This window comes from Phocoena phocoena, chromosome 15 (assembly GCF_963924675.1).
Source record: "Phocoena phocoena chromosome 15, mPhoPho1.1, whole genome shotgun sequence".
Lineage (NCBI taxonomy): Eukaryota > Metazoa > Chordata > Mammalia > Artiodactyla > Phocoenidae > Phocoena > Phocoena phocoena.
In genome coordinates, this window is record NC_089233.1 from 47,877,452 (window position 1) to 47,904,460 (window position 27,009).

Sequence of the window (27,009 nt, forward strand, 5' to 3'; positions counted from 1 at the left end):
AGGGAAGCACATAAGTATAAATATATGACTAGTAGGTTAATATTTTATTTCTGGATCTATGAGAAGCCCTTATTACTTCCACTTCTCAGCTTACGCATCCAATCTAAAATCCATAATATTGTCATATTTAAAAATATTCTTAAGGTAGGCAATAAAGAATATAAACTGTCAGGGGTAACATTTCATTAATCACCTCTACATGCTAACTTTTGTACCCTATCAGAGTACACACACAGAGTGGCACACACTGTGGGCTGGCTTGTCCTGTAGTCATTCTCAACTTCCTTTGCCCTTCCATGCCTCTACTACATAGACTGTAAAAACTATTTACATTTTAAGACTCCCTTGCAGCTAGGAACAGCCATACAATATGGGTTAAACTAACAAGACACAAGTGTTTGTTTGAGGGTTTCTGGGAGAGCCTTTTGTCTTCTTGATGAAAAGGACTGACATCACCTCTTTTCCCTTCTTCCTGTCCTGAATGTAAATGTGATGCCTGGAGTAAGAGCAACCATCTTGTGGCCAGGAGGAGACAGATAGGAGAATCACAGAAATCATGGCCTTGACACTATAAACCTGCTGCTGCAAATGCAAAAGCCACTTTCCTCCAGACTGCTTGTTCAGTGGGAAAAGTAAACCCCAAGTTGTTTAAGTTACAGCAGGTCTGGGTTTCTGTTAGTTGTGGCTGAATACACACTGTATCTGTGAAATGGAGAGTGTGTTGAAAATCTGGCCACTCATTTATTTTATGTGTGTGTGTGTGTGTTTGTGTACAGCTACATACATATATACATCCTTACATACTTAAATGAGGGGGATGCTCTTGTTTGAATACCTATTTGGTCACCTTATCCATTGTCTGTTCTTGCTAATAGAATCATGAATTTGCTTAAATATTGGATGGCTGTGTGCTTCATGGTCCCCACCATGAGGTTGGTAGGGGATGGTGGGGTAATTGTTATATTCTAGCCACTACCTTATGTGAACACAGCTATTGTGTTAGACTATTAAGCTTAGAGTTAATTATTCTGGCAGCCAAGTGCATCAACCTCTGTGGTTAGTTAATAGAGATCTGTATGACCTGGTGGTATGTTTGTCCTTCCATAAGGTTTATGCTGTATTATCCCACCAGTCTGTTATTTATTTGGTGCAAAGGTAATATGTTCACAGGGTACAAATTCAAAAGATACAAAAGGATAAGCGGGGAGAAGTCTCTCCCACACTTTGTCCTTCAGCCAACCTAGCTCCTCTTTGTAGAGGCAACCAAGGTACTTATGTACCCAACCAGGGAAATCCCATGCATTTAGGTGTAGACTGGTGTGAGTGTTCTTTTCTTGCCTTTTACACAAATGGTAGCAACCTCTATACCAATCCTTCACTTTCCTTTTTTCACTGATTATATCTAGGCAGTCCTCTCTGAATCAGTGCATAAGAGTTTCTTTATTCTTCTTAATAGCTGCATAGTATCCATTGTATATGGATATGTCATAATTTTATTATCTAGTCACCTTTTAGTGGACGTTTAGGTTGTTTCAGTCTTTTGCTATTGCAAACAGATGCCACAGCAAATGACCATGTATACGTCAATTTACCCAAGTCATTTAAAATTTGAAATGATATGCATATCGTTACTTTAGAAAATTATTTCGATTCTTAAAGATCAGCAGAGTGAGGAGGTATGACTAGAACAGGGTTGGGGGTAGAATAAGGCAAGCTGTTTTTGAAGGAACATGATGGGCCTGTTAGTCGTCCCCGGAAGGTGGGGCACAGGAGAGCCTGTCCTTGCTGTCTGGGAAGATTGCAATCTGAGGCCTTTTCTGGTGCTTATCATAGTAACAGATGTTTTAAAGATATGTATAGGTTTGGATGATTTTTCTATTTCTTATTTTCTTTTCCTTTTATATCAGTTGCATTTATTCACTAATTATAATAATCCTACATACTTATATAGCACTTTATACTTTTCAAAGACTTTTCAAATACCCTGCTTCAATCCATCTTTTAAAACTTAAAGCTAATGTTGGATAAGTTATCTTCTTTTTGTACACGATTGGAAAACTCAGAACCAAAGGTTGTGTCAACCTGCTGACCTGCATCTAGTCAGAGAGCTAAGCCTGCAACCCACATCTCTTAATTTCCTGGGGTAGGCACACACAAAAATGATGTGTGTGTGTGTGTGTGTGTGTGTGTGTGTATGTGTGTGCTCACGCACATGCATGTACACACTTCAACACTCCCCTCCCTGTGTCTTCTGATGTCAGAGCCCTTTTTTTACTGGGAGGAACCATTGAGACCCCATTTGGGTGGGGCTGACCCATCTCTCCTGCCACAGGGGTGAGCCTGTAACCCAGTTTAAGCAGATCAGAATAGTAATCCTTCTGGCTCTAGTTGTTGGTTCAAGGGTGAGCCCAATACCCAAGTCAGGCCGATGAGAATCCTGCCTTGGGCTTTTCTGCCACAACTCTGTGGAGGAACCATCTCTTTCTGCTTAGGTTGCAAATGATAGGATGAGCAGTGTGGCTCCAACCATGTCTGAAGCTAGATAAAATCTCCAGAATTCTAGGTTATTTGAGGCTGGGAAATGATCTTTTTGGGATAGGAGCAAGGCTTGTCTCATTCACATGTCGTCTACTTTGGATGGAATCGCATTTTGTGGGAGGAATTTACTCTGAGGGGAGCGGCATGAGAGGAAGGCTACTGAAGTGGGGGTCAGGGTCAGTTCAAGTCTCTATTCTCTTTTAGGGTCTTGGATAATTCATTTTCTCTCTTTAAAAGCTACTTATAGTGGCTTAACCAAAGATTTATCTTCTCTCTTTAAAAGCCTTCCTTTAAAAGCCACTTATCATGGCTTATCCGGAGATTAATTTTTCCTCTCATCGTAAGACATCCAGAGGGCCTGCTCCACTGTGTCTTCCACGTTCCTGCCCCCTCTCCTCTCCTCCTGCTCTGCTGCCATTAGGGTGTGGCTCTCACCATTCCCTGGGATCACATTTGCATTTTAAATAGGAAGAGGGGAAATGGGTAAAGAGCAAAAGGAGTGTGTCACCTGCGAATTAAAGGACTTTTCCTAAAAGGCCCTCCACTCAACTTCTCTTTGTGTCTTCTTGGCCGGAACTGTGTCCTGTGGTCACTTCTAGCTACAGAGAGACTGAGAAATTTCTGAGCTGGGCCCATCACTGTCCCCTCAGTAAAATTGGACTTGTTTTAGTTAGAAAGAAGGAGAGAATGGATACTAGATATACATCTACTGTCTGCCACAGGGGTTGGATTAGATGATCCTTGGTCTAGATGGTCCTTTCTAGCTCTAGAAGTTATGAAGTCTGTTTAATAAATTCTGGGAGAATTGGTGGTTAAGGCTTTAATGCTCAGTGCAGCAGATCTAAAAATCTACATCAGGGTTTGGCAGACTGGTCCACAGGTCAAATCCTGCTAGCCACATGTAGAAAGAAAATTTTATTAAAACACAGCCCCACTGATTGGTTTACATACTATCTATGGCTGCTTTTACATTACAGCAGCAAAGTTGAGAATATTTACTGTCTGGCCTTTTACAGAAAAAGTTTGCCAATCCCTGGCCTAGATGATCCAGAAGAGCCCTTCCATCTTGGTAGTTGCAAAAACATGCATTTATTTATTCATTCAGTAAGTATTTGAGCATACACTACATTTTAGGCATTAGACCAGGCCTGGGGGCTATAGAGATGAATAAAGCAAAGTCCATATTCTCATGGAATTTACATTTTATCAAGTCAGGCAGATAATAAATACATAGTAAAACTCACAGTCTATGGTATAGTAATAAGAGCTACAGAGGAAATGAAGTAGGAAAGATGGATAGTAAGTGCAGGAGAGGAACTTGAGGTTTTTAAAGAGGCATTTGAACAAAAATCCAAAGGTGAGGCACAGAGCCATTTGGCACATGAAGGGAAGAACATTCCAGAATAGCAGGTGCAAAGGAGGTTGCAATGTGTCTGGAGAGGTTGAGAATATCAGGGTGGCCTGAGCAGAGTGAGCAAGGGGGAGAAGGGTTGGGGATGAGCTCAAAGAGGTGGCTCAGACCATCATGTTGGGACTTATAAGCCATTGTAAGATGGGAGCCATAGGAAGTGTTGAGAAGGAGAACAGCATGACCTGACTTACATTTTAACACGGTCATTCTAGCTACAGTGCTGTCAGTAGACTATGGGGGTCCAGAGTGGAACCTGGGAGACCAGTCAGATGCTATGAGGCTATATTGAGCAAGAGACTATAGTAGCTTAGACTAGAGTGATGCTGGTTGAAGTGAAAGAATTGGTTGAATTCTGGTAGGTTTTACAGGTAGAGCTAACATGATTTGCTAATCAGTTGATATAGGGTGAGGGATAAAGAGAGTCAAAGATGACTTGGCTTTTGGCCTGGGGAGCTGAAGGAATGGAGTTCCTTTTCACTGATGTGGGGAAGCCTCCAGGAAGTTGAGGTCTTGGGGCAAAGATCAGGAGTTTCAGGTGATGCTTTTTGAATCGCAAGTGGAAGTGTTGATTAGGCAATTGCATATTCAAGTCTCCAGTTCCGGGGAAGGCCTGGGCTCAAATAAATGTGAGAATCAAGAGTGTGCAGGTGATATTTTAAGGTGATGGATTACATGAGGTCGTCAGAGGAGTGAATGTAAATAAAAGAAGATGTTGAATGGCTCTGGCATATTTCAGAATTAAGGTCAAGGAGATGAGGAGGAACCAGCAGTGAGACTGAGGAGGAGCAGCCGGTACTCTTCCTGGAGAAAGTCTAGAGTTTGTGAAGTCCTAGAAGTCAAGTAAAGTAAGTGTTTCCAGCAGCAAAGAGTGGTCAGCAGGTTAAATGCTGCTGACAAGTAGTAAGATGAGGCCCTGGGGATAAATCTTTGGCTTTAACACCCTATGTAGGTTGTGGGTGACCTCGCAGAGAGGGTTTGGGTGCAGTGATGGGGATAAAAATCCCAATTTGAGTGGGTAAGGAAAGAGAATGAGAGGAGAGAAATAGGAAACAGTGAGCACAGACGAATCTTTCAAGGAATTTTTCCTTTCTTAAAAGGAAGAAGAGAATGAAGTAACAGCTGGAGAGGGAAGTGGGTTTTGTTTTGTCTATGTAGGAGACAAATGGTATGTTTTTCTGTGTAGGTGAAATTAAGAGCAAGTCATCTAGGAGAATGATCCAGGAGAGAGACAAAAGAATGCTGTGTGTGTCTGGGGAGGGAGAAGTGGGGGCGTGAATCACCGTTGTGAGGTCCTGGGGTGCGTGAGAAGGGATGGACCTAGTGAATGGGCAGAGCCGATGACCGTGAACAGTTTTATCTGTAGTAACCAGAGGAAGTCCCTGTGCCTGGATCAAGGGGTCGTGGGAGCTTGCCGAGGTTCTCTCTGGTTGCTTCCATGTTTCTCACGGAACTAGGAAGCAAGGTCAACTGCAGAGTTAGGATGGAGGAGGAGATATTGGAAATTGGAGGAGAAATGAGAAAGTATAGATCGGTACTTGGGAAATGTATGATGAGTACTGGGCAGCATTAAAGGCCCAAATTGAGGTTAGTGCTCATGAATTTAAAGAGAGTGCTGAGCATGGTAGCGCTGTTCTTCAGCCAAATTCAGCTATGGATGCAGGCATGGGGTAGGGTTTAATTATGGTTGGAGTTTTGCCAGGGGAGTATAATGGGCAAGAGTAGGCCACGATAGCTGATTCTGCAGGGAGTTAATGATCATGACGGACCATGGATGTTAGTCCGCTTAAGGACCAAAGTGAAGATTTGAGGCTGTGAGGGACAGGTTGAAAGATGGTTGGAGTCTGGGTACTAGAGGGTGTGCACTGAAAAGTCAGGGGTAGTGGTTAGTGAGATGCTTGCTTGGCCATCACAAGGACTAGGGTACGATAGCGGGAGTGAGTGGCTGACATTGAGTAAAGGACAAGATTACTGGGAGAGAAAAGGTCGAGGAATTGAGAGGTCAGAGAGTTGGAAGCATACCCTCCACACCATGAAGTCACTGGGAATTAGGGCAGGACGGATGTCAGAGAAACATTGATCCAGGGGCATAAATCTTTGAGGAGTGATGGGGAGTGACCTCTGGGGGCCAGTAGTTGAACTGCCACACGGACGAGTCTGATGACAGGAAACTCAGATCCAGTTAAGGGTCTGTGGGCAGCCCTGAGGAAGAAGGAATACACTCCCCTACTCCAGGCACAACATGACATTTTATTGTTTCCACAAAACTCATTTACGTTAGCATCCCTTTCAAACCTTGTACACCCCAATAAGTGTGGAAATGCCAGCTGTTTGTCATAATTAAAACAGAAAGAAAAATGCACTGTCCTCTGAACCCACACGCACTAACATTGTATGTTGGCAAGTCAACCTGCACATCCTCAGATCTGCTGATTTTTGTTGAGCTGTGGCATTAACTGACAAGGACATGAAACAGCCACAGGGCTCAGGGGTCCTGGGCCGGAGTCCAGCTGGATGGGTACAGCGAGTGAGTGGTTCTTCTCTTCTTTAGCCCAGAAATTGATACATAAACTTAAGTATGAAAATGAAAAATCTGAATCACTAGCACTGCCCCCTTTCCTTCAGGGTGTTCATTATCAAAACAGCATTGTTCACTCGGCTGTCTGCATAGATCTTGCTCTGTTGAAAATGGCTCTAAAATAGGTGTGCTGTTTTGAAACGTCTTGGATTGTCAGCCCTTTGGCTGCTCACTACGATTAAGGTTTTTTGCCACGGCTGACCGGGCTGTCTTTAGTTGTGTGTCTTGGTGGAGATGCATAATTGAAAATGTACAAACGAAAACATGCCTCTAGCCTCTCTTCAAATTTAGAATTTTGTATGAGTCTCACAGCGGTACTTCACTCGATTTCCATGTTGTTGGACAATTTTGTGGGTAGAGGATCTTTTTTGCTGTTTAGTAATTCTCTCCTTCTGGGAAACAGGTCCAAAATAGACCTTGCTTATATGGAATTTCCCCAGTTCTTAGAGTGACATTTTCGTGTTTTATCTCAGCTTATTAACATAAGCTTTATGAAATTGTGAGTGTGTGTCTATCTGTGTCTCTGGATAAACTTGCTAATCTGTAGGTGGAGTTCCCAATATTCGTAAGAAAAAAATCTCAGCTTTATCCCAGAGTATTACTGGCTATTTATGAAGTTTTGATACTTTCAAATATTCATCTATGTATATTTATACAGAAAAATTATATAAAACAACTTTTTTCATTTAATTTTAGATTAATTAAACCCTTCAAGTAGATCAAGTAGATCTGTAGTATGGTTTTGTTTTTTTTTTTCTTACAAAAATTCTATTAAAAAGTTGTTTTTGAACACAGAGCGTTTTTTATTGATTGATATTTTCCTAAAGCCATCCTATTATATATATACACCATTCTGTTTTTCAAATTTTATTTATCTGGATGATGGGGTTTCTCGATGTAGATAACTCATAGAACTCCATTTTCAATTTTTATCCCTCTTCTCCTATGTTAAGGACAAAAATATAAGTTTTCCTTGTGGGTTATATTGCTCATTTCTTTCTACTAAGTACCTACTTTTGTTTTGGGCCCTTTTCTCATTACAAAGCTTTTAAATTTTATTTTATCTTATTTTATTATTTTATTTTATTAAAAATTTTTTTCTTAGAGTTACTTAGGTTTGGTGGTTTCCTGCCATCCTTCTATAAATTAAAACAAAGGTTACTGACAAATTAATTTGGTCTTTCAATGCCATTGATGTCATGTGAATTCTAGTAGAGATACTTTTACAAATATAAATTAAGGAAAGGAGTTAAATTTTTTGTTACCTTTGCTTTCTTTCTAGCTGTTCTGTAATGATAAGATTTCACTCTCCAAAGAAATGTTTTAAAAGATTAAAAAATTTACGGCTCTCATTTTTGCCTATTGGCCGGTCTTTAAGACATTTATGGTTTACTTCAGCAGTTCCTTTTTTCATTTTATTAATCAGACCTCTAGTAAAAGGTTACCCACAGCCCAAGGTTTCTAGGCAGGTGTAGACTGTAAAAATCCACAATTAAATCATACAGGGCAGCTAAAACTCCACACTGAAGGTGAAAAAAAAAGTTCAGGGCTTTATTTAGTAAAGAAGGACAGGCTGAAAAATAGATCTTGCCCAGCTGCTAAGGTTAACAAACTAGAGCTGTGCTGAGTGGGGCCCGGGAGAGAGTCCAGAGATGAGCAAGGCCGTGATGGAAAGGGAAGGACTCAGAGCCTTGGACCAGGGAAGGAATTTCACAGGAAGCGGTGGACCGCGCTGCGCCCAGGATTCTCTGACAGGTGTCCTTGGGGCACGGCCATTGATCTTACATCATGACGAGGGGACATGTAAATAACCTGACTGAACTGACACGTTGAGGTCAGGGACCCCTTGCACGTGTTCCAGTGTGGTGCCTGGGCCTCCTCGTGGGGAACAGTGAGCCGGGTGCTCTCCTGGCAGAGCACCTGCCTTGCGTACCCAGAGCAGTTTCCTCTTGTCCCGCTTCTCCTCTAAGCAGCATCTGCGGCAGCGTGTGCTCAGCCTGATGGGGAGGGTCCGGGCCATTCAGCCGCCTCTCTGGGCCCAGGGGAAGGGAGGCCATCCAAGGGCACAGGTAATCTCTCCACGCACATGGAAGAACTCTCACCTGGGCCACACCAGCCTTCTCCGCAAGCTTCCTGTCTCTTCTCTTCTCCTGACACCACCCCCAAGCCTGTCTGTTCTCCACAAGGCAGCCCGTTCCAGTTGCTTCTCTAGCCCTTTGACTGTCCTCCACTGTGAAGAGCATAAAATGCAGACATGACCTCATGGCCTCTGTGATGTGATTCCTGCTTGTCCCCTCAACTTCATGCCTGGTCACTCTCCTCCCTTGCTTGTTATGCTGGCCTCCTTGGTCTTCTTTTTGTTTTTCTAAATTCCCAGGTTCTTTCATTCCCCAGGACCTTGGCACACGATGTTTCCTCAGTCTCGAATATTCCTCTTTCCAATCTTTACCTGGTTCCTTTCTCATCATCTTTTAGTCTAAATTAAAATGCCACCTGCTCAGAAAGGCCTGTCAACAGTGGGTTCTGCTCGTCCTCATTAGTCTCCATCTCATCCCCTCCAGTGTTTCCTCTGCGGCACCGTCACAACTGTAATATCGTGTGTATATTTACTTGTTTAGCCATCACCCTCCTCAGCATGTAGTCTCGCTGTGAGCTAGGACCAAGTGAGTCTTGTTTACCAGTGTAATCCCAGCACCCAGAATAGGGTCGAGCATATAATGCCTCGGTATGCAATAAATCCTTGTAGACAAATGAAGGAAAAGTAACAGTGATATCCACACACTCTTATAGATGATAGGTCATCTTTTGGTTGTCCCCCGTCCTTTTTCAGTATAGCCTTTTTTATTTTCCTTAACCCGATTCCTGCGTGCAACACTCCCAGCAGGAAGGGAAGGCTTACTCAGCTCTCGCTGTGGGAGCTCTGGGTAGAGCTGTGCTTGCTTGACTTTTTGAAACACATAAAAATATTGTTGGGGCTCATCCTTCTTTTTTGCTACACGACCCCACAGATCTTTCTCTTCCTCTGCTGTTCCCATTTCAGCAAGTTGACCAGTTCTGGACACTGTGGTTCCTTCACACACCCCTGCCCCCCGCCCCCTGATCTTTTCAGTTTAGTAAGTTTGCCCTGTTTCTCCCACCACATAGTCCCCTAGACACTCTGTGCACCATTGTCCCTTGGATCTCCAGGCTCTGCTCCTGTCCTTCCTCTTTGCTCCTCTTATTAACCTCAACTTCTTGATTTGGCAAAACTGCCCTCTGTGTCCAGACCCAGTGGTCTCTTTCCCCTGGGTTGCCTGTGCCGGGGCAGCATCCCTCCACACGCTCATGACCAAGCAGCCCTTCAGCCTTTCTCTAGGCCTTAGAACATCTAGCAGATATTAACCTGCTGTATTCTGAATATTCTGTATTCTTCTTTCTGACCTTTCTCAGGGTTCATCTTGTCCAAATAGTGAAGAGCGATGACCACTCATTCTAGTGCTTGCTTGGTGCCATGATATTGATCCAAGTTCGACCCATTGTCCAAGGGCAGATTTTTTCCCCTTTCCTCCACCCTGAGGCCCTTTTCTAATAAAGTGAGTGTGCCTTTATCAAGTCCTAAACTATTTAACACAAGGCCCAATTTAACTGTTGGGCTATTCATTCATTCATCTAAAAAGTATTTATTGATCACCTGTTATATGTCAGGCGCTATTCTAGGTCATGGGTGGTGAACAAGATGTTCTAGTTGCCATTGCATTCTAGTGGACACATGTACATATTTATAGTATGTGTATAGTATAAGTATTTGTATATATGAGTCTGTATGTATAAAATGTAATATATGCACTGTTCTCTAGCTCTTATCTAAGTAAATTGTGTCTCACCAACAGGGTTGTAAGTTTTTCAGAAACAAATTTATTTTTTACTATTTTGTGTACCACACTGCTTGGGAGAATGCTGAGTACGGAGTAGGTATTTAGTATGGTCAATAACGTCACAAAAAATGGAATGCATAGACAAATACATTCAAGTGCGATACAAAACCTCACATACTATTGCCTTGATACAATTACAGTCTAGCCTTCTGTGTAAATGCCCTCCTGTTACAGGTTCAAGATGCAGTAGCTCAGTATATATGGGTACATGACAACTTCATTTATAGTTCACAATGTAAACACTGAAGTGTTTCTAGACCTACAGTTGTAAACTCAAGCACTAATAGACAGTATTGATAACATGCATTTGTAATTATCTAACTGTATACCCTCTCAATACGATAAATATAAAAAATATTGAGGCATCCAGAAACTTGATAGGAACTGCAGTATCAGCAGTCACCATTTACTAAGGGAAAACACCCTCCTGTGTGTCTCCTCTGCTCTCAGTGCTTCACTTCTGCCACTTCTGGTCATCAAATATGTTCGGGGGTTAGTTCCCACATCAAGCAATTCTCTGGACACCAGCTGAGTGTCCCACAGTTGAACTCAATTTTGACATTCTCTACCTGGAGATAGCATCACATCCCACAGGTTAAGAGTTCAGTCCCACAGGCTCGAACCTCTCCCACCCACTCCAGATGCCAGTCACAAGTCCAGGCTGTCACCTGTGTTTCTGACCCACAGCTGAAAATTCTGAGGTTCTCACCACTGCCTCCTTGGGATCTCTTAATTTGCTAGAGTGGCTCATAGAACTCAGGAAACAGTTTACTTACTAGGTTACTAGATATAGCTTTTGATATAAAAAGATATAACTCATGAATAGCCAGGTGGAAGAGATGCATAGGGCAAGGTATGTGGAGCTTCCGTGTCTTCTCTGGGCTCATTGCTCTCCTGGTAACTCCATGTGTTTGCCAAACTGGAAGCTCTCCAAACACCATCCTTTGGGTTTTTATGGAGGCTCCATTACATAAGCAGGATTGATTAAATCATTGCTGATTGGTGATTAATTCAACCTCTAACTCTCCTCCCTGCCCTGACATGGAAGGTGTGGGGCTGTAAGTTTCAACCCTCTAATCACATGGTTGGTTCCCCGGCAAACAGCTCTCATCCTTAGGTTACCTAGGGGTTTTCTAAGAGTCACCACATTAACATAAACTCTGGTGTGGTTGAAAGGGGCTTATTATGAATAACCAAAATCGTTCATTTCACTTTTACTGCTCTGGAACTATTTTAGGAACTGGGAACAAAAGTAAATATTGTAACAGAAGATGCACCTATAGCTCTTACATAGGAAATCACAAGGGTTTTAGGAATTGTGTGCCAGGAGAATCAAGATCAAAATATATATTTCTTATTATATCAAAATATCACAGCATTCTATCAGGACAGATACTGTATGAAGTCATTCTACCACAGTAAGCTAGATAGATTTATTTACTTAAAGGTAAAGTTTACAAGAGCACAGCAAAGTAGTTGCTACATTAAACTGACTCTAAGTTTGAATTAAAAGCATGATGGGAAGCCTCAATATCATGTGCTTCTGCACAGTCAGTGAGCAGGATCTGACCTTACATAGTAAAAGTGAACAAAGTTTGTTTATAGGGAAAAATGGCATATGTGAGGAAACAACTCCGAGAAGGAAAAACTCACAAGGAACAGCAATAGATGAGTGTATAATGTTGTAAAGGTCTGTTGTCCTTTCATGGTCTTTGTGCAGTAATGGGTGGAGATAGTCCCCTGCACTCCCAAGTGCTTATCTGCACTATGCTTATCTGCATTATTTGATCACATCTTTGTTTACCAAATCAAATGGAGATACTCAGAAAACTATAAGACACTGATGAAAGAAATTGAAGATAGCACAAACAGATGGAAAGATATACTGTGTTCATGGACTGGAAGAATTAATATTCTTAAAGTGAACATACTACCCAAAGCAATCTACAGATTTAGTGCAGTCTCTATCAAAATACCAATGGTATTTTTCACAGAACAAGAACAAATAATTTTAAAATTTGTATGGAAACACAATAGACCCCGAATAGCCAAAACAATCTTGAGAAAGAAGAACAGAGCTGGAGGTATCATGGTCCCTGACTTCAGGCTGTACTACAAAGCTATAGTAATGAAAACAGCATGGTGCTGGCACAAAAATAGACACATGGATCAGTGAAACAGAATAGAAAGCCTAGAAATAAATCCACACACTTATGGTCTATGACAAGGGAGGCAGGAATATACAGGGGAGGAAAGACAGCCCCTTCAATAAGCGGTGCTGGGAAAACGGAACAGCTACATGTAAAAGAAGGAAATTAGGACATTTTCTAACACCATATACAAAAATAAACTCAAAATGGATTAAAGACCTAAATATGAGACCAGAAACCATAAAACTCTTAGAAGGACACATAGGTGGTACACTCTTTGACATAAATTGTAGCAATATTTTTTTTGATCTGTCTTCTAAGGCAAAGGAAACAAAAGCAAAAATAAACAAATGGGACCTAATTAAACTTAAAAGCTTCTGCACAGCAAAGGAAACCATCGACAAAACACGAAGGCAACCTACTGAATGGGGGAAAATATTTGCAAATGATATGACCGATAAGGAGTTAATATCCAAAATATGTAAGCAGCTCATACAATTCAACATCAAAACAAGCAACCCAATTAAAAAATGGGCAGAAGACCTGAAAAGACATTTTTCCAAAGAAGACATACAAATGGCCAACAGGCACATGAAAATATGCTCAACATTGTTAGTCATCAGAGAAAGGCAAATCAAAACCACAGTGAGATATTACCATACACCTGCCAGAGTAACTATCAAAAAAGATCAGAGGACTTCCCTGGTGGCGCAGTGGTTAAGAATCCTCCTGCCAATGCAGGGGACACGGGTTCAAGCCCTGGTCTGGGAACATCCCACATGCCGCGGAGCAACTAACCCTGTGTGTCACAACTACTGAGCCCGTGCCTGCGCGTGCCCTAGAGCCCATGCTCCACAACAAGAGAAGCCACCGCAACGAGAAGCCTGCACACCACAACAAAGAGTACCCCCCGCTCACCACTACTAGAGAAAGCCCATGCACAGCAACAAAGACCAACGCAGCCAAAAATAAAATAAATAAATAAATGTATAAAAAAAAAAGGTCACAAATAACACATGATGAGTATGTGGAGAAAAGGGGACCCTTGTACACTGCTGGTGGGAGTGTAAATTGGTGTAGCCATGGTGGAAAACAGAGGTTTCTCAAAAAACTAAACATAGAATTACCATATGATCCAGCAGTTCCACTCCTGGGTATATACTGAAGAAAATGAAAACAATAATTCAAAAAAATACATGCAATGTTCATAGCATTATTTACAATAGCCAAGATATGGAAGCAACCTAACTGTCCATCCACAGATAAATGGATAAAGAAGATGTGATACCACAAACACACACACACACACACACACACACACACACACACACACAGAAATACTACTCAACCATCAAAAAGAATGAAATTTTTCTATTTGTAACAGCATGAATGGACTTGGAGGGTATTATGCTTAGTGAAATAAGTCAGAAAGAGAAAGACAAATACTGTATGATATCACTTACATGTGGAATCTGAAAAATAAACTGGTGAATATAACAACAACAACAAAAAAACAGACTCACAGATATGGAGAACAAACTAGTGGTTACCAGTGGGAGTGGGGATGGGGGACGGTAAGATGGGGTAAGGGATTAAGATGTACAAAATACTGTGTGTAAAATGAAACGTACAGCATAGGGAATACAGCCCATATTTTATAATAACTATAAATGGAGTATAACCTTTAAAAATTGTGAATCACTATGTGGTACACCTGAAACTTATATAATACTATAACTCAACTATACCTCAAAAAAAAAAAACTAGCATTGTCCTCCTGAAGCAAAAGGCCTTGCTCATGAACACTGGTGCCTTGGATTATATTGTAAATACTATATGGTATTTAGCACAAATAGAATCTAGAATTTCATGAGCAATAACTTTACCCAGAAAAATTTTTTTTCATGTTTTAAACACTTTTGTATACTTATGATTGATTAGTGAACTTAAAGATTTGCAAATCCAGAGTATTTTCACTTCCCTCACAGACAACTTGCCATCCAGTCTCATAGAGTTGAGGGGTATTTGTTGTTTTGATTTTGTCTTGTTTCGTGTGAGCAGGCCGAGGGTTGCTGAGAATGATTTTCTTGATTTGAGAATATTATAGATGGTGACTATAGCGTGTAGTAAATCTGATAAGATGGATCAGAAGAATGAGAACTGACCATGGAGAAAAAATAATTTGTTGATTTTTTTCATACCAAGTTTATATCTCAGAAGACGTTCTGTAAAGATACTTGATCCTTTTAAACTGTAGAGAGGTGTGCTTGCAGATTTTGTTTTAGGGGTACCATGTCACATTTCATTGTCTAAAATCCACATGGTCCCAGCATTTGTAGGTGTCAAGAATGTAACTAACTCCATCTGTAGGCTTTCCTGAGAGAAATTTATCAGGACACCCTGACTCTAAGCAAAATCACAATTAATTTTATTAAAGTATGTTCATATGAAAATTCCAGTGAGAGTAGGAGGCAAGAATACTAAACAAGTCTGTTTTTAAGGTCATATGAAAAAATCACATGAAAGTAGCAAAGAATATTGTGCAAATAATGAACAGTGAGAGGAAAATAATGAATAAGCAGAGTCCCAGTCAGGTAGAATATACTATAAAACTATAATAAAGCCAGTTGGTATCTGTATGGGAATAGTTTCATCGGTGGAACAAAGGACAATCTAGGTGTAGATGCACATATATATGAGAATGTAATATGTGATTAAAAATTCATTTCAAGTCAGTGGGTAAGAGATGAATTTTACAACAAATTTATATTGGTCAATAAGGCAGGATCTCCACTGCAGTCCTTACACCAAAATTAATTCCAGATAGACTGAAGTTTTAAATATAAAAGCTGAAATTTTAGAGCACTAACAGAAAACATGGACAACTTATTTTCATAGTTTTGGGTTACATAAGGCCTTTCTGAAAAACTCCCAACACAGAAGCCATAAAGGAAAATGACTGATAAATTTGACCACATAAGCATTAAAAACTTCTCTATTACCAAAAAAAAAAGTCATAGACAAAATCAAAAGATATATGATAAACCGAGGAAAAATATTTACAATACATATGACCAAGGAATTTAATAAATTAGTAAGAAAAAATCCAAAAACCCAGTAGAGAAATGGGTAAAGGAAATTTTGGGTTTGGGATTCTGTTTTGTACGACAGAAACCCAGCTATAGGGTCTTAAAAGGGGGCTTTCCTTTTCTCACCTAAGAAGTCTGACAGCCCAGAGGTGGCACAGTGGCCGCACAGTGCACCGGGGGTCTAGACTCTCTTCCTGTTTGGCTGTCTTTATGGGTGGCTTCATTCTTTGTTCCACCTCTAGGCACCACATCCGAGGCAAATGGCAGCAGCCAATAAGATACATGCTAATCAGGTCTGCCCTTTAACAAGCTCTGCTAGCAACTCTGCCCCTTAGCCTGCCAACTGCAAAGGAGTTTGGGAAGCTGGGCAAACTTCTGTCCCAAGCAAAATTAATGTTTGTCTGAAAGGAAGAAAGGGAGAATGGCTAATGGGTAGGCAACCAGTTGTGTGTGTCACAGATGTGAAAGCAACTCACAGATAAGGAGATACAAATGGCTCATAGGCATTGAACATTTTTCATAATTAAATGCAAAACAAGCAACAATCAGATATCATTTTTCATGTATAAGATTAGTAGTAATCAAAGAGTTTGCTGATGCCTAGTTTTGGTAAGGTTATGGGGAAACGGGCACTCTCAATCACTTTCCTATGCGTATAATCTTCTTAGAAGGCCGTTTGGGAATCTGTAGCAAATAATTTCAGTGAATATGCTGATTGATTCATCAGCTCTACATTGAGAAGTGTATCCTGTATATTCATACATGTATGAAAGGTACATGTCCAGACGTCTACTGCAGCATTATTGGTAATGGCAACAAACAAAACTAGAAATGACCTAAATGCCCACCCCTAGGGAACTAATTAAAGAAGTGATAGCATATATGTCCAAGAGTATATTCATTGTTAAAAAGGGTGAGCTAAATTTGTGTGTGCTGATATGGAAGGATCTCCAAGTTAAATGATTGAATTTTAAAAGCCAGAAACAGAATAGTTTATGTAACATGGTCCAATTGAGTGAAAAATTAAAAAAGGATGTGTGTGTCACTATGGATAATTTCAGAAAGGCTATACAGGGGGCTTTTGGTGGTACTCACCTCTATGGAATGGCACTGCAGTAAGGCATACTTTCATTTACAGTCAGTGTCTGCCGAGGGGTTTGGTTCCAGGACCCCCTGGTGATATTAATCCTCAAGTCCCTTGTATAAAATGGTGTAGTATTTGCATATAAACTTATACATATCCTCCTGTCTGCTTTAAATCATCTCTAGATTACTTATAGTATGTGATATAGTGTAAAAACTATGTAAATAGGTGCTGGAGTGCAGCAATTTCAAGTTTTGGGATTTTTTTTTCAAATATTTTTGATCCACGGTTGAATCTGTGGATGTGAAACTTGTAGATACAGAGAGCTAACTGTATATTATTTTGTTTGCTTGTTTGTTTGAGTATTTAGAATCTGTATGTATAGTACATTTTTTTAAAGTACAGTAATAAATTGAAAATGTGCCTTTTGTCAGGGGAGAGTCAAGAGAGTTAATTACCAGTAGGGACACCAGCCATTAACAGGCAGCTGAACACTAGCCCTTCCTTCTCTTGACTTGAAATGAGGAACACCCTGGTGGTCTGGCATGATTATATACGGGGTTAGGTTTCTTGACTACATTGGAAACATCATTGCCTCAAGGCCCCAAAACCTGTATTGCTGTTCTCTCACTTGCTTAGGTTTTTTTTTTTTTTCCTTCAGATGTCTCGCTGGTCACTTATTTATCATTATCCCAGGACAGAGAAGCTATCCCTGACCATCCTGATTAAAATGCTGTCTCCCTGTGTACCCACCATATTACTGTTATCTCCCCTATGCTACTTGATTTTCCTTTCTACCACTGGTAGTATTTGTTTATTGTCTTCATATCATAGATGACTTGGTGTCTTCTTCTGGGTGCGCTACCCACACAAAATACCACATACTGGGTGGTTTATAAACAAAAGAAATTTATTTCTCCCAGTTCTGGAGGCTGGGACTTCAAGATCCAGTGGCCCGTATTGTCAGGTGAGGGCCTTCTTCCAGTAGCGGACTTCTCATTGTATCCTCACATGGCCAGAAGGGAGAGGGAACTTTCTTGGGCCTATTTTATAAGGACACTGATCATGTTCATGAGAACTCTGTTCTTATGACCTACTCACCTCCTAAAGGCCACACTTCCTAATACTGTCACATTAGGCATTAGATTTTCAACATATGATTTTGAGAGGACACAAACATTCAGACCATGTTGGATACAGATTTTGCCTTAATCATCATGTACCCAAGGCCCCATAAACAGTGCTTGGCACAAGGTTGATTCTTAAATATTTTAAAGTGAATATTTACAAAATATGAAGCATTTGTTGAATGGATGTTGTACTTCTCAAATTCATGGCTTCTAGTCTAGCATTAATAAGAAAGTGTGGGGGCTTCCCTGGTGGCGCAGTGGTTGAGAGTCCGCCTGCCGCTGCAGGGGACGCGGGTTCTCGCCCCGGTCCGGGAGGATCCCACATGCCGCAGAGCGGCTGGGCCCGTGAGCCATGGCCACTGGACCTGCGCGTCCGGAGCCTGTGCTCCGCAATGGGAGACGCCCAGGTACAGAAAAAAAAAAAAAAAATAAGAAAGTGTGAACTGCGCCACCCACTGTACCCTCACGGAAGACACTTTACCTGGTCTGGACCCCTGTCTTCTGCCACTAACACCATTTCTGCCTTGTGACACTCCTGGAGATGGAAGTTCTGGCAGCTGTAACTGGTGGGGATGGTGTTGTCTACAACCCCCAGCAGCTTGGAGGGACCCCGCAGAGTCTGAGGGCAGAGGATCTTTGTCTTACTTGTTAACGTTAACATGTAAAGTTCTAGGACCAGGGCTGGTAAACCAGCCCTTTGGCTTCCCCTCCCGTGAGTCTTCAGTTCTCTGTAGGCTGCTCTAACCTGCTTCTCTGTCAGGGAATCACATTCTCATCCTGTCATCGTTACTTAAGGGTGAGTTTGTGGAATCTTTGATCCCTCCACATACAGGTAAAATGTTGGACTGGAATATTCAGAAAAAGAAGATAACCCCCGATCCTGCTTGAATTGCTTCGTGATTTTTGAAGTGTGTTGTCTTTTCTCCTCAGCTGAATTGTTCCCTTGAAGACAGAAACCTTGTGTCAAATTAAAAAAAAAAAATCCCCTGTCATTTCTAAAACAGTATGAGGTGTGTACATTCTATGTTTGGTTAAACCAACAAGCAGAGGCTTTAATGGAATCCTTAATTTGGTTTCTTGCTCCAAATCTTTGTGGCAGAATCAGTAAATTTATTCAAAGACTGAATGTCTCTCTGATATGTTTAGGTTCTGATTATAATTTAGAATTTTCTGTTTTGAAATAAATTGACTGTTCTTGTATTTCAGATTTTGTTAGGTAAGGGATTTCAAAAGGGTCATTGGCCACACTTAGCTTTCTTCAGCTTAACTTGACTAAACCCAACTCAACTCTCCTCTCTAAGGAATTCAATTGGAGTCTTTAAAACTATGCTTATCACCAGAAAACCACACATAATGATGACACTCTAGAGCTGTGGTAGAGGTGGGTTTTTGAGGGCAGGTGTGTCCTCAGGGTTTGTAGTGAGAGGATCTGGATCAGTCATCTGGTGCCTCACTCCCCTCTTCCCCTTTGTGTTTTCGTAGGTCATTTACCTTCCTTTGCCTCAGCTTCTTCCTTTCATTCCTTCGGTTTCTCATCTGCCAAATGAATGTAGTAATAACTGTCCCATTGGGATTTTTGTGGGAGCAGGAAAGGAGAGAATGCAGTTAAGTTAATGTACATCTTATAGGATGATGGCGACAGTCTTGTAGACGTCTCCTCAGAGGTAGGATATAGTGGCACTTCATTAATGGCACTGTCATCTCTGAACTTAGGGACTAGCTCCTCTCGTTATGTTATGTGGTCTTCATGTCATTCTGCTATACTTCACATCCATGAAAGATATGGTAACTGAAGTGCATCTTTAGAGGAAAGGGCCTTGATCTTTCAGGAAGTATAAAGTGTTATCCTGCTTTTGTGTCTAATGAATATTTATAATCTCTCTTGTTTTTTTGAAGTTAGAGGTATGTGTTTTCAGTAGGGAACATTCATTATTCCCTAGTCCATTTTCTTTCTCACTTGACCTCCAAACAAACCATGTCTCTCTCTCTCTCTCTCTGTCATTGTACCTCTTTTTCTCAATATATGTATAATTCCTTGAAGAGAAAATGCCATTCAAGTGGTTTGTCATCTAGATTTTAAAAAGAAGAAAGCAATACACAGAACTGTATTTAAAAGACAGAGATTCGGGCTTCCCTGGTGGCGCAGTGGTTGAGAGTCTGCCTGCCAATGCAGGGGACACGGGTTCGTGCCCCGGTCCAGGAAGATCCCACATGCTGCGGAGCGGCTGGGCCCGTGAGCCATGGCCACTGAGCCTGTGCATCCGGAGCCTGTGCTTCGCAATGGGAGAGGCCACAACAGTGAGAGGCCCGCGTACCACCAAAAAAAACCCAAAAAACAAAACAAACAAACAGAGAACAAAATAAAAGACAGAGATTCTTTGTTAAATGTGATGGGAAGGTAGAAGAATAGCAGCTGCCTTCTGGCTACAGAATTACTCTCTTGATAGGTTCTCACATGTTGAAGAGGAAGTGTTGTATCACGTTTTGCAAAAGCTCTAATGTTTTGGCTTGCTGGCATCCAGTAATGGCTGGTTGCTGCTGGTGGGGAGACACGAATCTTTAAAATTGAAAAAACTGCCCGTTAGAACTGTTAGAGACATTAGAGGTTACTAGTCCAGTCTCTCAGTTTTTCAGATGAGGGAAGAAAGCACGGTTCAGAGAGATAAAGTGGCTTGTCCAAGTTCGAGTAGACAGCACCAGTATCCTGGTTGTGTAGCCTGTCTTCTATCCATTTGTGTTTTGTGGACATCTGTGGATTTGTCTGTCCATGCATGACCCCGCTTCACTGGACTCTTGGATAAAGTTGATTGCTCTAGGCTTAACCCCTAGGCAAAGCCAGGCCAGTCAGATTTCCCTATCTTTCGAAGTCTGATGGCCTCTGAGAATGTGAAACCTGATAAAGAGAAGAAGTCACTCTGGTGGCGAAAGTTGTATCAGGTATACAGCTCTGGACCTATCTATAGATGGCCATTACCATCCATAGAGAAGAAGCTGTTTCCAGCTGTTCCTGAAACCCATCACATCCCCACCCTTCCAGAAGTTTGTTTTTTTTTTTCTTCTTGGATTTTATGAGCCAGTGAATCCTCCTTTTTACTTAAAATCATTCTAATTGAGATTCTGGCACTAGCAATCAAAAGAATATGGGTTAAATTCCCGCTAACTTCTCTACTTTAATACTTACAGGGATCTTCTTTTCCAATTTCTTCAAATTCTTCATTCTTAAAGATATGGCACAAATACAGTAAGCAGGTATCTCATTTGTTTACAGTCTGGATTTACAATCTTAATATCCAGATACACACATTTGATCACAGTGAATATGTTTCTTAGTATCTGTAATTATAATTTCATTCCATGGTAGTTATAGATTTGGGCATTTAAAGAATCAATTTGAGATATTTTAGTAGGGTGAATGAAGCTTAATTTTTATTATTTCTTTGTTTCTATTAGTCTTCTTTACTTTATGCACCTACTTGCACATGGAACTTTGGATTGTCTTAGTTAGTTAATTTTTGCCCCCCCTCCCCCAATTCCCTATTTGATTATAGAAAGCACTTATCACAGAGCCCAACATGTCACTCTATGTTAATTTTTCCTACTGGGAAGAACAAGAAAGTGTCTCCTTTTATACAGACACTGTTTAACACTTTAACTTGGGAAATTGATACTCTATCACCACGACCATCCAATCACCGAATGTCAGTTGAGCACTAGTTCCAGCCGATGTAGAAGGTTAACCAGGTAAGTACAGTAATAGATCTTGTTCAACATGATAATCTTTGAGAACCAGCAAAATGCTGAAGTGTGCTCCTACCCTTAACATTACTACCACCAAATGTTTAAATAGCACCTCAGAGGTTACAGAGTTAATATATAAATCCAACCCTCACAACAACCAAGAAAGATATCTTTTAATATCCATGATTTATAATTGGATATTAAAGAAGAAACTGAAGCATAGAATTTTTTTTAACATGTCTTGCTTAAGACCACACAGTTACTACCTTGAGAGTCAAAACAGGGTTTTCGGTCTGAGTCAGTGTCGTTTTGTTTTGTTTTTTTTTAAACACCACAGTGATAATATGAAATCTGACTACTTTCCATGAAAATTTTGGAATCTTCAAATATAGTACTTTAATCATTGTATCATTGACTCTTTGAATGAATGCATATCAAGGGTGAGGAGCCCTGATTTAAGCTTCCACGGTGCCCAGGGGCCCCACCCCCTTTCAGAGCACACATGTACCATCTTTCCATCCTTGATACTGCACTGCAGTGGTGTAGGCAGGAGTGTGTGTGTGTGTGTGTGTGTGTGTGTGTGTGTGTAGGTTGGGGATAGGGGAGGGTGGTGAATAAGTAGAAGTACTCTGTTAGTCTCTAAGAGGGCCTCAAAGGTGAATCAGATACTCTGACCCCAAAGAGCTTGGGTCTGTATACAAGGTCCTGGAGCTGAAGAATAGATTTCAGTTCATGGAGGGGAGGAGGAGGGAGCTGGGAAGGACAGTTCACAACAATGGGCCCGGGGGAAGTCTTGGGGAAATGGAATATAGGAAGTCCAATTTGGCTGGAGCACATGCTGTGTAAAAATAATAGGGAGATAGGTTGGGAAGAGAGAGGAGGTCTGGGCCCGGCTAAGGAGTTTAGACGTTATTCCGTGAGCAGTTGGGAGTCATTGAAAATATCTGAATGGTTTAACGGTATGATCATAGCTGGGGTGCATATTTCTTATTAGAGTAAACTTTGATGTCAGTTTCCCATGCCCATATCCATCCTATGAGCAACCATATTGGTTCTGCTTGCAGAACATATCCCAGACCCACCCTCTGCTGACCGTCTCCACGGCCACCAGGCTCACCCAAGCCACTGGAGTCTCACAGCCAAGCTCTTTTAGTGGCTTCCTGCTTCCACACTTGCCCTGCCCATCTGTTCTGCACAGCAGAGTAACCTCCTACAAACACAAATAAAAACCATCACTGACCTGGTTAAAGCCCTCTGTCATCTTCTCATCACACTTGGAGAAAAATCCAAACTCCTTGCTGGGCCTTTTCTAACCTTATGTGACGTGGCCCCGCTTCCCTCTGAACTCAGGTTCTACCCTCCCTCCCCCTCCTTCACTTGGCTTTGCCACTCTAGCCTCCTTTTATTTCCTGAACTTCCAGACTCCTTCCCACCTCTGGGTATCTGCATTTGCTGGTTCATCCACCTGGAATGTTCCTTCCCTGGATCTTCACATGGTTAGCGTCTTATCAAAGATGCCTTCCCCGACCCTTGATATAAAGTATTAGCCCCAGTCACGCCCTACAACACTCGACTGGATTCATTTTCTTCACCGCACTTCCTACTAACTGGGTGGATTTCCTTGTTGATTTGTGACTTTATTACTTGTCTCCCAACCTGCTCAACTCGATGTGAGCAGGTACCTCATTTGTTCACTGCTGTGTCCCCAGTGCCCAACGAGCCCTGGCACATTGTATACATTCATTGGATTAATTTCTCTAAGAGGTGAGTGACTGGATCAGGAAGGAGAGTGCATGGGGGTCCTGTCGGTGGGAGTGATGGGGCAGAGGCAGGCACAGGTGCACCCACAGAGAACTGACAGGCCTTGATGTGGTTTGAAGAGTTGAGTCATTGGAGAGGGAAGAGGTAGAAGGTTCTGAGCTTGGGTGAGCTGTGAGGACCCCAGGAGAAGTGACCAGATTTGGTGAGAAAGGAGCAATTGTAGAGGTGCCAAGACTGAGTGCAGGTGGGGTGGAGCTCTCCAGCAGGCGGTTGGGACGTAAGCTTATCCCGAGTCTCCTGTTCCTGAGAGGCTTTGCTGCAAAGCAGGCAGAACCATGGGCTTCAAGACACGTGGGGGGAAGCCTTCCTCCTCAACTGTGGTGTGGCTGCGACTTGTCATTGAACCCCTCTGAACCTCAGGTTCCTCATCTGTAAGGTGATCATTAAATGCCTTCTCATGGTGGTTCTGAAAATTAAACTACAGAACATGAAAACATGGAACTAGGGCCTGACACAGGGTAGTTTCTCAGTGACTGTTAATTCCCTGTCTCCTTTCCCTCTTGTCTAAGAGGCTGAGGAGTAAATACTTTACCCTAGTTCCACAGCATAAATCTGTGTTGCTTTTCTTTACAAAGCAATGTGTGTGTGTGGTTTAAAAAGACAAGCAGTACCCCCAGGCTTACACTGAAAATGAGTAGTTCCCTGTCCCAACCCTCCACAACCCCCTCGTTTTCCTCTCCCTGGAGGCTACTACTTTTAACTCTCTTAGCTATTTTTTCTCAAACTTACATCTATAATTCAATATAACATGCTTATACTACTATTTCTTGATTTTTCAATTTTAAATATTATTTGGATATCAGATTTAGATGTTATCATCTTCACTCCAGGGAAGGCAAGGACTTAATAGTTCCTTTATACTTCCAACTTCAAACCTACACTCACCCACACAGGCCTTTTCTCCTCTTAATGTATTATATCCCTATTTTTCAGTTCATCAGTATCGCGAGTTTATATTTTTTACTCTAGCTGTTGACATCTGAGCTACGTAGTGGGCTGTGATTCTATTTCATTTCCTGTAGAAATTTTTATCTCTTCTGCAGTTAATATTTGCCTCACTTTTTTTTATACCAATCACTCTTTCATTCTCAGTCTTCCCACAAAATCTGAAACATTTCTTCTCAATAATTTCAAATGCAACATGTATCTTGTATGTTTAATTTTTTTCCCCTCCTTGGAAATACCTTTCCAGCTTCCTCCGGCTTTCTGCTGTTTTGGTCTGGGCTTTCCAAGCCCGTGTGTAGCCGTGTGTCACCCAGGCACACTTTTGTTTTGTTTTGGATCCCCTGTTTGCAGCTCTTCTTTTCTTTCTCATTATTTTTGTTGCTCCTTCATTTTGCTGAGGCACATTCATCCTACAGCTTTCTGAGAAAGATGCACAGGAGGTGAATTCTTTGAGACTTTGTTGAGCTTTGTTCTCCTTTCACGCTTGATGGACATTTTGGCCAAGGGTAGAATTCTAGGTTGGAAATAATTTTCTCTCAGCATTTTGAAGATAATACCTCCTAATCTTCTAGTTCCCGGTGTTGCTGTTGAGAAATCCGATGCCATTATGATCCCCTTGCCTTCCCTGTGATCTTTTTTCCCCATTTGGAAATTTTTAGACCTTTCTCTCTTTCCTCAGTATTTGATATTTCATAGTGATATGTCTTCATGGCACTCTTTTTTTTTTTTTCCCCATGTGTTGTGCTGGGAGGTTCATGAGCCTTTTCAGTCTGAACACTCATCCTTCAATTGTTGGAATTGCTTTTTAATTATTTTTTGAAATTTCTTCCCTTTCATTTCTTTTATTTTCTCTCTTGGAAATTCCTCTTATTCAGATATTGGATCTTCTGGCCTGTTCTTCTGATTTAAAAAAATTTTTTTTCTCTCATTTCTCATTCTGGCTTTTTTGTGTTTCTCTTCTTTTTTCTTTTTCTTTTTCTTTTTTTTTGGCTGCGCCATGCAGCTTACAGGATCTTAGTTCCCCGATCAGGGATCAAAACCGGCCCTCGCAGTGAAAGCGCTGAGTCCTAACCACTGGACCTCCAGGGAATCCACCTCCCCATTTTGTTTTTAATTGTTCTTCTGATCAAAGTGTTTGCCTAAGTTTTCCCTCTGTTATCTTTTTGCTTGTTTGCTTTCTGTGTTTCCTGGAGGCCTAATGGAAACAACTAGTGATCCTAGGTTGTCTAGGTACCGAGAAGCTGAACTGAAAACCTTCTGTGTATGAGTCACACTTGTCATCTGGAAGCCCTCCCCACAAGGCAAGGACACGCTATGTTTTTAGGTTCTCTCAAATAGGTCTTTACTCTTGAGCTGGTTGGAACTGAGACTGGAAATACTCTTGAGACTGGAAAGGAATTATCCAGTCTCTTGCTTGAAGGATAACAGCCTACCTTCTTGCATCCTGAGAGCCTGTGAGTGAAGGGAGCTGGTTATTTTACTGTTTAACATAAAGGCTCCCCTTTAGCCCCTGTTTTCAGCATGGACCCTCCCGTCTGCCCTGGGCTGAGCCTGATGACCCCAAGTCTCAAGTCCCTCTGGTTCAGCATCTCTAGAGAGTAAATGTCCTGCTTTCTCTAGGGTTAGGGAGGAGCAACTTCCTCTCTAGGTAGGAATCTGGGGCTCGAGGTCGGGGGTCGGCAAACTTTTTCTATGAAGGGCCGGAGAGTAGATTTTAAACTTTGTGGGCTACACTGTGGTCTCTACCACATATTCTTCTCTTCCTCTTCCTTCTCTTTTTCTCTCTCTTAAAAAAAGAAAGTTTAACATGTAAAATAAACACTCTTCGCTTGCAGACAGCACAAAAACAGGCTGTAGAGCAGGCAGGTCATAGTTTACCGACCCCTGGTCTAGAGGCTCCTTTTGGACACTCTTGACCAACCATCTTTATTCCAGGCCCACCCTGCACCCCTGCCTTCAGAAGAACTTGATGCCTCCGATTTCTGGTCCTTTATTCGGTTTTATGACAAAACTGGATGGCTTCTTACAGGTGTCCCTCGACTCCAACCAGGCTCCCCACCCCCCCATGGAAGCTTAGGTTTCAGCTTTCCCAGGTCCACTAGGTGAGCAACTGCTTGTCCCTCTTCTTTCTGTTTTCTAAAAGGTCAGTTTTTTTCTTGTCTCTCTCTCCGTCCTTATTAGGCCATGCCTTTTTCCCCTTCCCCTTCCCCCAGTTTACTGGGATTTGAGAAAGGAGTGGCGATAAATGCATGTGTTTAATCTACTGAGTTTAACCAGAAGCTCCCCCCAAATCCAATTTGGTTGGTTTTTATTTTTATTACTTTCTTTGATAGTGCTTGGGCTCATTTTGCATTTGTTCTCCACGTGCTCACTTGCTATGCCAGATGTTCGAAGAAGATGTCCCTGGGGAGGAAAAATGAGGGGTTTTAAAAAGCAGCGTTCCTGAAATGCTCACAATGGTTTAGTTTGTGTGAGATCTCTGCGAAGCATGGTTGTTTCTAACCACCAGACTCTCATAATAGAAATACAGTTTCACCCTTCTTTGTGTATCCATCAGGAGCATTTTTAAATGTCTGTAATAAAGTTTGTGGCTTATTGTTTAAAGTTGAATTTA

General features: G+C 41.6%; 1 protein-coding gene across 2 annotated transcripts in view; it reads left to right on the forward strand.

Annotated features, from left to right (window-relative positions):
• The window catches only part of TASP1 (taspase 1), a 239,160-nt gene that overhangs the window by 162,073 nt on the left and 50,078 nt on the right, over positions 1-27,009 (forward strand). The gene's annotated exons all lie outside the window — the stretch shown is intronic.